This window comes from Oenanthe melanoleuca, chromosome 25 (assembly GCF_029582105.1).
Source record: "Oenanthe melanoleuca isolate GR-GAL-2019-014 chromosome 25, OMel1.0, whole genome shotgun sequence".
NCBI lineage: Eukaryota > Metazoa > Chordata > Aves > Passeriformes > Muscicapidae > Oenanthe > Oenanthe melanoleuca.
The window spans coordinates 10,085,941-10,098,040 of NC_079358.1; the positions used below are offsets into that span (position 1 = coordinate 10,085,941).

Genomic DNA, 12,100 nt, shown 5'->3' on the forward strand with positions numbered 1-12,100 from the left:
GCACACTCATCATTCCCAGAAATTTAGTAGAAGGAATGTGCAAGCAGACAAATTGACCATGTCTGTTTTGCAAACCTTGCCAGATATTTTTAAGCAGGCAAAATTTAGCCATGCATTTTTCATCAAAATACACAAGCATTGATTGAATTTTTTCACATTTCAAAAAAGCCAAGCAAAAGAAATTACTTAGTTCTGTCGGGATTGTCAAATGGTACAGCCACCAGTTTTTATGGGAGCAGTCAACCCTAGGGGACTTCAACTGTTCATGTGGTTGAACAAAAGTTTTATTATGTATTAAACTTCTTAAATGGTTCTTTTTCAGAGCGAACTCCACCAATTATAAGATATTTTACAAACGATACAAGGGCAAAGCTAAAAGAAAATCCTTTGGTTTTGATCAGAAATTTAGAAACAGGTAAAAGTGAAGGGCCTTTCAAACTAATCATGTAGGGAAAAGATTGTGCTTGTGTTTTCACAGATAGAGGATTGAAGTGAATTCCTGCAAAACATGAAACCGTATTGGGCCCAAACGCAAAGAGAAGCCAATCCTGGAAGTGAGGAAGGGGGCTCGCAGACAGAATTAAAGACAAAGGATGTGAACTCCTTTTCAGACAAGACATAAAAGACTTAAGGACTGACAGTGAAACATGTTTGTTTATATGTTGTTGTATCTTATCTTTTTGTCAACTATGTTAGATAACAAAGCGGATTTACCAGTGATGCAGTCAAGGGAGAAGGTATGGGAAAATTTAGCACAGACAGCGGGGTTGGACACAATTTGTTTGAGATATTCCAGGCCAAAAAAGCCATTTTCGGCATGTCTGGTGGGATTGCCAGTGAAAGAATGGCCCATTCCGGAGGGCATCCCTTCATGGGCGATGCGAGTTGTGACAACTCCTGTGGATGGATGGCATGTGTGGGTTCAATTTCTCCCTGTGGCCTCTTTCGAACCAGAAGAATTAGAAATTTTTTGCTTCGACAAGAATGGACTTTTGTATTGTATTTAATGTTTCAGGAGTGACAAAGAACCAAACAATGAATGTTACTCTGAATCAGGATGTACATAGTAATTGTACTATAGTCTCAAACAAACCATCCTTCCGAGTTTTAGCACAGTTACTGCTGGGAACATTTTTTGTTTGTAGGGACAGAATTTGGGCTGGTATCCCTGCAAAAGTTGCAGAAAGGTATGGCAAAGCTTGAAAAAGTTACTAAATCAGGGTTGAATGGTCTGTTTGACCTTTTTGATATTTTACCTTTGTAAAAAGAAATTTTGAAAGTAGGATTTTATATATTAGTGGGCTTGTAGTTCTTCTTGTCATTTTGCCATGCATCATCCAGTGAATTTGGCATGCCGTGGAGAAAGCTGTGAAAAGGGTGTTTTTAGTGCAAACAGAGGGGGGAGATGTGGGAGTCCAGAGTATTCCTCTGGCTTCCCTGGAAGGTTTAAGACCCTCCTGGCGGGGTCCCCAAAGACCCTCAAATGAGACCTAGGTGTCTCAGGGGCTGGATTTAGCTGCTTGGAACAATTTACCAACACTGAGAGAAGAAATGCAAGCCGCAAAAATAAATAGAGTATAAATTAGACTGTTAGAATGTAGAATTAGCAGATTTCTAGAATGTTTGTGATAAGGGACACGTGGCCAACATGGAGAATTGGGGGTGTGGATACGTCTTCCTCCTTCTTCTCCGTGTCATCCATGCTGGGTGACATGCTGGCACTTTTAGATTGGATGAGGACAGAGCTGGACCATGGAACAAGATTGTATTGTATTGGGGGTCATTTGTAAATACCTAGTACGTAATTTAGACTATAAAAGATAAATCCTGCCTCTACCAGGCATTCCTGAGATAAGGAAGAATAAATAACCATGAAAACCTCTAAGAACAGCCTCCTGCAGTCTCTCATCGACGGGCATTGGAAAGAGCTGGATTCCAGACCACCTGCATGTCCTCCTAAGGTGATCTCAGGCCTAAGGAGACACCTCGGGATGTGACAAATGGGCAATTGAGTCCCACTGCATGACTGATAAAATTACATCATCGTTTTGTGAGGTGCTCTACCTAGGGGAAGAAGCCAACCATTTCCTACCTAGGTAAAAACTAAGATTTGAAACACCAAGGTAGCCCTTACCCACTGGTTTCCAGAGGACAAGTGCTACCAGACCTTTCTACAGAATCGCTACCTCAACAAGACCACTTCCTGTGGACTGCTGCCACCACCCTAACTAGCAGGGTGTCAGGTTGCATTCTGATTCTGTCAGTGGTTTTATTTTGTACTATTACATGGGGTTTTTTTTTGTTTTTCCTGTTAAATTGTATTTCTGACTTGGAGTCTCTCACTGGTTTTGTTTTCAAACCAGTACACAGACATAGTAAAAACATAGTATGAACATTCCTTATATTTTCTAAATAGAATAGATAAAACCATTTACTGGAATAGACAGAACTTTATGCACAAATTATGACCTTACTTTCATAGTCTAGAACTAAGATCCTAGTAGGTTTAGAAAGAATGTTTTTAGCTTATTGGATGATTTACAAATAAAAACCCCTTCGTGGAGACCAAGAAAGGCATTCCCCTTTAGGAAAAGCAACCCCTGTTCTGTTCGCTGGGTCAGCTCTGTGCCCTCTCCCTGTCTGTCAGCCTTTAGGTCACTCCCACTCTGTTTCCTTGTTGGCCTTTTTCCGTAACCTCACCCTTGTGACACCTCCGTGTCGCCTGGTAATTGGTCCCTGATGCTCTCCCCGCCTTCTCATCCCATGTACTTACCTGGACCCTCTAAAAGCCCCTTTGCCTTTGTTCTCTGAACCACGGATGGCACACACGTGTGGCTGAAAGAAAGATTTCTGTGAAAGCCCTGCAAAGGCCCTTCCTGCTCCTTTACTTGCTTTCACCCCAACAACACCAAATGCAAAAAATGGCACGTCGAACAGGAGCTTCTGTGGATGGACCAGCCCAAGAGTGTTTTTTAACCTTACTCTGGTGAGTATGAAACTTTGGGGCACTCTTCGCTTTTCCTCCTTTTACTCTCCAGTGATGGGAAGTGACTTGGGGTGAAATGCCAGTAAGATACTGCTACTCACAGTGGGAAGTCTACCTCGAATTTAAAAACATTCTTTGTCGTAGCAATTATGAGTTTTTAAAGGGGGATTTGAAGCTTTGAGTACACTGGTTGTGTGAACATTATCCTGACACTTCACAGAACTAATTTCTAAATGATGATTTTTTGAATGAGGCTGTGAGCAAGTTGCAAAATGAAGACTTTCCAGTGACAAAAACTTTACATTTGTTTATTTTAATTGCTTTCTAATGAATGTTCAGAATATGCTGAATCCCAGCCAAAAACCTCTCCTCCGCATTCCCCTCTCCCTAAATCCTCTCTCCTGTTGCAAGAAAAGTTTTCTTCTCCAAGTTTTCCCATCCTTAGCCCTGCTTCACAAAATGGTGCAGACTGCATGGCTGGAGGCACTGGATCTCCCTTTGCTCCCCTTTCTGAGTCGGGTCCCTCCCCTCCTGGTTGGGACCCTGCCCCAGGGACATCCCGCCCCCCCGGGCTGCTGTGCTGAGCAGCTGCTGCCACAGAAAGCCAGCGGCCAGCCCACCTCCGCCTGGCCAGGGCCACCCTGGAGCCGCTCTCAGCAACCCCACTGCCTCCAAGCCAAACGGCAAAACGGGAGCCAGGAGCAGCGATCTGGCCTTGGAAGTTCAGCATCAGAAGCCACGCCACCAGCAGCAGTGCAAGCTGCACCGCCAGCGTGCTGTGCCACCCACTCACCAGCTGTGCTGCCCCTTCACCTGTGCAGCTGGAATAGAGAGCATGAGAAGCCGCCCGCTGCAGGCCGCCCGCCCGCCGCTGAACCCCGTGCACCTAGCGCCACTGGTGCACACCGCAGCGCGGGCACGGCGCCGCCTGCCCTGCTCAGGCTCTGCTGCTTCCTGCCCGCAACAGCAACTGTAATGCCACAACCAGCAGCAACCTTGCCAACACCAGTATGTCCAACAACACAGCCAGGGACACAAACGCACTGGCAAAAGTAAAAAAGTCATTGCTACAAAAGTTTTGGGAACTGTCAAATGGTTCAATGTGAAAAATAGATATGGATTCATCATCCAAAATGATACCAAGTAAGATGTTTTTGTCCATCAAACTGCAATAAAAAAAAATAACCCCAGAAAATATCTCCACAGTGTAGGAGATGGAGAGTCTGCGGAGTTTGATATAGTACAGGGAAAAAAAGGCCTCCAAGCAGCAGACATTACAGGGCCTGGTGGAGTCCCAGTATGAAGAAGCATTCACGCACCAAACTGCAACTACTGTCCACGTCCTAAAAAACGTTGTACCTCAAACAACAACCAAAGAAATAAAGCCCAAAGCCAACAGCCATCAAGTCACAGCAGCAACCCAAAAGCAAAGACAGCACAAAACACCAATCAGCTGTCCTCGAACCAAAAGTCCATTCCTTCATTTGCAAAACCTGCCAAATGAATAAGTGCCTTCCCCCAATCCCTATTGCCTCCCTACTTCCCTCCCACTTCCCCCTTTTTTCATCCACAAAATAAGTCCTTTCAAAATTTCTCAAATCCCATTACCCTTTCTTTATGTTCCCTCAAATTCCTACCCCCCTTTCCCCTCCATTGTCCCCGTCCCACAGCCGTGCAGAGTTCCCTGCACATAGGAACACCATCATTTCTTCTGGAAGAACCTGTTCCAGCACAGCACCAAGGGTCTTCTGCTTTGGTACCACCACAGCATCCTTAAAGTCGTGGGCTGCAAAGTGACAGCTCCTGCAAATTGCTGCTGTGTGTCTGGCTGCAGGAAACCCCTTCTGCAATGACCTTGGCCTCCACTTTTGCTTTCTGGATTTTTCTGTCCAATCTGCATGCTTAGGCAGGAGCAGGTTCCGGTGATACCTGTGGGAAAGAAAACAAAGAGGTTTTGGAATAAGAGAACAAGGAACACTATTGAGTCGAGGCAGGAAAAATATAACAAAGTTTCTAAAATGGAGGAAGTAGCAGAAGTAATGTGGTGTAGTGGTTTTGATTTGCCAATTTCAATACACTCCTTTCCTACTGTGAGAGTGGATTAGGAGCAAAAGCAAGGCAGGCTTAAAACTTAGAGAGTGTAAGGGAAACTTCTATTAATGACCTAAAGGAATAATAAAATTCAAAATAAAACCTTGTCTTAGGTTTCAATACAGGATGTGACCAAAAGTATTCATTTTATCAGCATCTGTTCAATCCAGGTAGGGCAGCGTTCCTTGTCTCTATGGGAGATATTATATGCTAATGGGCCATCTGTTGAAACCAGGTGGGGCAGTCATCTTTATCTTTTTACCAACCCATCCTTCCTCCAGGAAGATATCATGTTCTAATGGGCCATTGAGTCCAGCTGCATGACTGATAAAATTACATCATCCCATTGGGAGATGCTCCATCCAGGGGGAGGAGCCAAGCCTTTCCTACCTAGATAAAAACTGAGATTTGGAACACCAGGGCAGCCTTTTCCCCTGGATTCCAGAGGAAAACTCGACCATTCCCCATCATCACTGGAGCTTCAGAGCAAAGCTGTGTCCTTCTACAGGACCACTGCTTCAGCTGAGCCACATCTGTCACTCCAGGGGGACTGCAGCAACCATTTAATCAGGCTGCTACCAACACGCTGACTGGTGGAGTGTCAGGTTGTCTTCTGACTTGGTGAGTGTTTTGGGTTTGTTCTTTGCTCTTTGTAATACTGTATTTGCATTTTAATTTTCATAGTAAGGAACTGTTCTTCTTATTCCTGTCTCTTTGGCTAAGACCCCTTAAATTCAAAATTATAATAATTTGGAGGAAGGGGGTTTTCATTCTCCCTTTTAAAGAGAGGCTCCTGCCTTTCTTAGCAGACACATCTTTTTCAAACCAAGACAGGAGGATTTTGGGTCTGAATCTTGGTGGTTGGGATGTTCTTACAGACACAAGATACCCAATGATTTCCTGAGTTGAACTTGGGAAAGGAGGTACTCCCAGTCCATGGAGCTCACTTCTTGTTTTTTCCCCAAACCAGAATTTTTCATTCCCAAAGTGTGGGTGAATGGAGACAGCAGAAAAGCCCAAGAGATCGCTCATGAGACTGCAACACTAGCCCAGAGAGCAGCGAGGAGGAAAGACCCTCCCTGGGCCGGGAAGGCGGTCGGAGATCCAGGCAGAGCTCAGAGATGGTGGAGAAGCCTCATGGAGGGGAGAAGCCCCACAAGTGCTTGGAATGTGGGAAGGGTTTCAGCTACAGATCCGGCACCAGAGGATCCACACTAGGGAGAAGCCCTACGAGTGTTAGAAATGTAGGAAGAGCTTCACAAATATTTCTTATCTGCTGCAGCACAAGGTGATTTACACAGGGGAACGACCCTACACCTACTTGGAATGTAGGAATAGCTTTAGATGGATGTCTGCACTGATAGTCCACCAGCGTATCCACACTGGGGAGAGGCCCTACGAGTGTCCGGAGTGTGGGGAGAGCTTCTCACAGAGCTCAACCTTGACCCAACACCAACGGAGGTACCACTAAGGGAAGCCCTGTGAGTGCCCCGAGTATGGGAAGAGCTTCATGCTCTGCTTTAGTTCCATTCCCCATGAGAGGATCAGTGTTGGATGATCCCCAGTGACTCCCGTTGGGCAGAGCCCTGGTGATCCGTGGTCCTGGTGATCACTCTTGGGTTGGGGGAAGGGTATTTGAGAGATTTCTCTCCCTTCTCCTTGTCCTGTTCTGATTTGGTTGGTAATAAATTCCCTACCTCTTCCCAGGCTGAGTCTGTGATGCCTGTTTTTCTGTATGGTGAGGGGTGTTTCCCTGTCTTAACCTGACCCAGGAATTCTTGGTTTTATTTTCTCGCCCCTGTTGCAGCTGGAGAGGCAGAATCAGAGTGGCTGTGGTGGGTGCCTGGCATCGGGCCAGCATCACCCAGGCCATGGACACCAATGAGATCCCAGTGTGGTGATGCATTCCCCCGCTTCTAAAGAAAATGCCGACCCAAACTGTGGCCTGGATGAAACATCATTATGACTGGACCCACTCTTTTGTGACCCTATGAACTGAAACCCAAAAGGAGACCTTTGAGCTCTCCTGGGCCACTGTGAGCTGTGACCAGCAGTGTCCCTCTGAGGACAGCAAACCCTTGGCTTTGCTGTGCCTGGAGGATCATGGAAACACGATTTGTCCTGGGCTGATCCCCTCACTCCTCAAGCCTCGATCCTTTGCCCAGCGGGAGATGCAAAAACATCTGATGGGAGGATTTCACTGAGCTCTGAGGGGAATTTTTCACAGGTACCTTGCTTGCACTGACTGTTCCTGCCTCTGTGTATGTGTCCCTGTCCATATGCTATAGCAAATATGGGAGAAATACAGCTTTCATAGATGTGGAAGTACCTTGGATATCTAAGCTAGGCTTGTAAGCAAGGTTCAGTTATAGTTATGAACTTAAATGCTGCTAAGTGTTGTTCTTTTGCTAAGCACTTAAATGTAATTTATAAGCTTGATGTTGTTTTTCTCTTAAGTTGCTAAGTAGAGCTTGGAGGTTATAAGTTAGGTTAAATACTGTTAAGTGTTATTGCCCTGTTGAATTGCTAGGCCTAAGGTCTAAGTTAAGGTACAAATTAAAGTAGAAGTTAAAGTGCTGCTCAGTGTTGTTAAGTTTTTAGGCTGTGTTCCTTCTAATCCCTGCCTGCTCTGTCTTTTGTCCCATGCACCTAAACAGAGCACACACCCACCAAACTCCCCTAGAGAGTTCTCAATTAATTTCTGTTCTGTTTACTTGGATTTTGTTTGATTTTGTTGCTGCTTCTTTTCCCTTGTTGTGCCTTCTGTAGGCAGTAGAGTGAATCTTGTCAATAAAATTTTTGTGCCTTTTCGCTTAATATTAAAACTGACTTATGTTCATGCCCTTGCCACTGATTTTTAAGTGATCTCAAACACTCTCATTCCTGACAGCACCACAATGTCCCACATCACCAAGGGCCCTGACACACACCCGTGTCACAAAGGGCTACAGCCGGCACCCAACAGCAGAGGGACAGCCAGAAAGTGGCACGGCGCAGCCCTGGACTCGTGGCCTTGTAGCCCCTGCCGTGCCCAGAGCACTGGGAGGCTTTGGCCACGGTGCCAGGCGACAGCCCCAGCCCCATCCTGCAGAGCCCTAGGGCTGCAGCCCGGGCTGGCCGGGGCAGGAGGAATTGGCCAGCCGGACATGCCAGGGCCTTGTGGGCAGTGGCTCCATGTCCCATGGGAGGCCGGGAACGAGGGGTCCCTCAGGGCTGTGCTTGGGCCCTGGGGCTCGTCACTGCCTCGCTCAGTGACACCCAGAGGCACCAAGAGCAGCCTGGGCGCCTTTGCAGTGCATGAGGAGCTGAGCGGAGCAGGGGCACCACGGAAACACTGAGTGCCTGCCTGGGGCAGAGCCAAAGAAAGCTGGGCTGGAAAGCCAGGAGAGGCTGCTCAGACCTGGCCCAGGGACTTGGGCACCTGGGAGACAGAGCCCGGCTCTGAGCTGAAACTGAGCCAAATACCTGAGAAATTACAGTTGGTTTTTCTAGACACACTTCATTATTTTGTATTTTCTCAACGTGACTTTCTATTAGGGAACATTTTCACTGTTCATTTTACTTTATGTTCTGCCTTTTAGAAAGAGATACGTTGTTTTTTGTAATGTGTGAGGAACAATGGGCTGGGAAATGTTGTGGGTAATGGAGTTTTTTATTCAATATATTTTCAAATCTGAGAGGTGACAAGTCCAGACTTTGACTCCAGCAGCAGTGTCTGGTTCCACACTTCTCTGCTTTTCCCAATGAGATCTCAGTTCATTCAAATCGGGCAGTCAAAGCCCTTGAAACACGAAAAAGCTGGGAATCAGGTTAAAGCCCTTGGAGGGTTTGCTCTGTCCGTACATTCCACATCTCCCCTGGTGTTCGTTCAGCCTCTTCCTCTCCTGTCCTACGTGCACATTGCTGGATCCAGAGTTCAGTACCTGCTTAGATAGATAGATAGATAGATAGATAGATAGATAGATAGATAGATAGATAGATAGATAGATAGATGTGATTATTGTATACATGATTCTCCTGGAGTGAGTTACTGTGATGGTACATTCCTTGATCCTCTGCTTTGTGCCCAAGGAATGGTTATTGTATCTAAAACCCTGGAGCCCAGGACAGAATGTCTGTGGGGCCGGGTCAGGGAGAGGCTCCTTGTTCTCTGTGCGGGTGTTTTGAAGCCTCGCTGCTCGGCTTTTCCGCAGCTCTCTGTGCACCGTGGGTTTCTGCTCAGATTGTAAACCCCGGTCCAAGCCCGGAAAGTCTGACCAGTGGCTTCCCTGGGAAACGGCACTGGCAACTTTTATGGAGACTGAACGCTTTGATTGGATTGTTTGGAAAAAGAACATTAATAAGGTGAAAATAAAGAACAGGAAGGTGTGCGCTGTACTAGGAACAAACTGGAAAAAAGCAGGGTCCAGTGTAGAGCAGGGCTATTTATACACTTTGGTGCAGGGAGGAAGGCAGGGTCTGAGGGAGAGATCCAATGGGAAAGAGTGATTAATAGTATTATAATTTCTGCAGTTGAAAGTAACTAATAGTAACAAAGAGAACTGAGAACTTTCTAGTAACAATCTACATAACTGAACAGGGGGATCTTGGGATTGAGCCTTTTGCTCCCCATGACTACGAAGGGTTTTCCTACGGCCTTAAGCCGAGGTTTTGTTCTTCTCCTTCTCAGCCAACCACAAGAGTGGCTGAAAAATGTTTTTGGCCTAGGCAAAGAAAGGTGTTTGGATTTTTTTTCCCCTTTGCCTGGCTCAGAGAGGCTGCAGTGTGAGCCTTAATGTGCCTGGAGGTGAACAGAGCAGCTGCTCTGTTGCAGCCAGGGGGCTCTGCACTGGCAGGAGCAGAGCGGTACTGCTGCAGCCCAAAGCCGCTGTGAGCCGGGCTGAGCTGGGAGAGAACACAGCCTGAGACTTCAGCCCCGCTGCTTCGCCTGCTGGGACAGTGCCCACAGAGCCCAGCTGGGGAGGAGTTCAGGGCCGGACGAGCCCCGCGCTATCATCTCCTTCAGGATCGCCCCTGGGTGGTTTTTCCTTTTGGGGAGAAACCAGCACCACCTGTACCATGTGTCCTGAGCAGGGATTTCTCTTTTCTCTGGCATTTTTGGTCTTTTGTCCCAGATGTGTGTGTGGGGTAAGGTCTGAAAATTTACTGTCTAGCAGTTATTTACTTTTTTTCCCTTACCTTATGAGCTTACAGTTTATTAATAAACTGTTGGAGTTTTTTCACTTTCATCTATTAATTTCCTATTGGTAGGAAGGGATAATTGGAACCCTACAGAGGAGACAACACTCACTCCAGAGTGCCCTCTTTAAAATCATCTCTCAAACTAAGATACCCATCCCTGTGGCCTCCTGGTGCCTCACCCCAAGTGACTCCGGTGGCTCTCCCAGTCCATCCCGATCTCTACCATTTTCCTCACAGTCCCTCCCAGTGGCACCAGAGTCCCTCCCACTTTCTCTCAGTCCACAGCCATTCCATTCTGAGTCCACTTCCAGACCTCCACCCTCTCTTCCAGTGCCCTCCCAGTGTCCTTCCAAATCTCTCCCCTCTCTCCCAGTACCCCCTCCAGTCCCTCCCAGTCCATTCCAAGTGCTTCAGTCCAATCCTAACTCCACCCTCTCTCCCATTGCCCCAGTCTAATCCACTCTCTCCCAGTGTTCGCCGACTCTCTCCAATTTCATTCCCAGTCCCTCTCAGTGGCACACTACCCCACTCCCATCTCTCCCACTTAATCCCAGCTGATCCCAGTGTGTCCCTGCTTTCTCCCAGTGCCACACCCCAGTGTGTCCATCTCACCGTGGCCCTTGATCTCCGAGCCTGGCCCCACCGCTTACCCTGCTTTGTAACGGATTTCTACCCTTCCCAGATCCAGCTGAGGTGGTTCCAGGGCCAGCAGGAGCTCTCAGGGCATGTGGTGGCCACCGACCTGGTCCCTAATGGGGACTGGACCCACCAGCTCCTGGTGCTGCTGGAAACCCCACCAGAGTGAGGTCACCTCCAGCTGCCAGGTGGAGCACGTCAGCCTGGAGCACCCCCTGAGCCGGCACTGGGGCACAGCCTGAACCCCACAGTGCAGTGGAGTGGGGAGGCTCGGGGGGTGCTGGGAGAGGGATTGGAGCATGCTGGGAGTAACTGGGAGGGAGTTTGAGATAGGCTGGTTTAAACTAGGAGAGGGGCTCGTGGGTGTGGAAGGACTGAGAAGGGGTGATATGGATGTTGGGGAGAGTGGGACGGCATTCAAGTGGTCTTGGTGGGAACTGAGAGGGAGGGTGCTGCTGGTTGTAACTGGGAGGGATTTGAGTGAGCCTGGAGGGGATGGAAAAAGATTAGGGCTTGGAAAGCATGGTTGGAATGCAGTTGGATGTCCTGGTAAGAGACTGGAAGGGTCTTAGTGAGTCCTGGTTGGGCTGGGAAGGGACTAGGAGAGGGTTTAGGGGTCCTGGAGCATGGGGGGGGTGGGAGGGGGTGGGCTGGAGGAGATTGGGAGGGTGCTTGGAGGGGCTTGGGATGTCTGTGAGAGGTTTAAGGGGGTCCTGACCCTTGCGGATTACCAGAGATGCTGCCACACGCTGCCCACAGCAAGGTGCTGATGGGGATCGGGGTCTTCATGTTGGGTTTCATGAGAGGGGGTCCCGAGTGTTGTGCACTCCCTCCCCCAGAGCACCTGTGTTCCCTCTGGGGACCACAGCTCGGTGTCTCCTACTTTTCTCTTCCCACAGTGCTCTTGACCCAGCAGTGGCTGCAGCCCTTCCTCGTGGCCCAGCCAGGACCCCTCGCTCTGTCCCCGCGCCGATTTTGGAGGAGGTCGTGTTTCCCTCCAGCCCTGCTGTCACTCCGCCCCTGCGCAGCTGCTCCCAGTGTTCCCAATAAGGCTTCCCAGTTAGACCCAGTCCCGTTTATTGTGGGGCGGGACTTGGGGGGACCCCGCGGGGGGATCGTGATTGCGCGGGGAGGGTGGGATCCAGGCGGGGAACACTGGGTGCTGCGGGTCTGCCCGGCAACCGGTGAGTCATCAGAGCTGCTCTC

At 48.4% G+C, this 12,100-nt stretch overlaps 1 pseudogene; it reads right to left on the reverse strand.

Annotated features, from left to right (window-relative positions):
• The window catches only part of LOC130262664 (zinc finger protein 665-like), a 214,411-nt pseudogene that overhangs the window by 191,877 nt on the left and 10,434 nt on the right, over window positions 1-12,100 (reverse strand).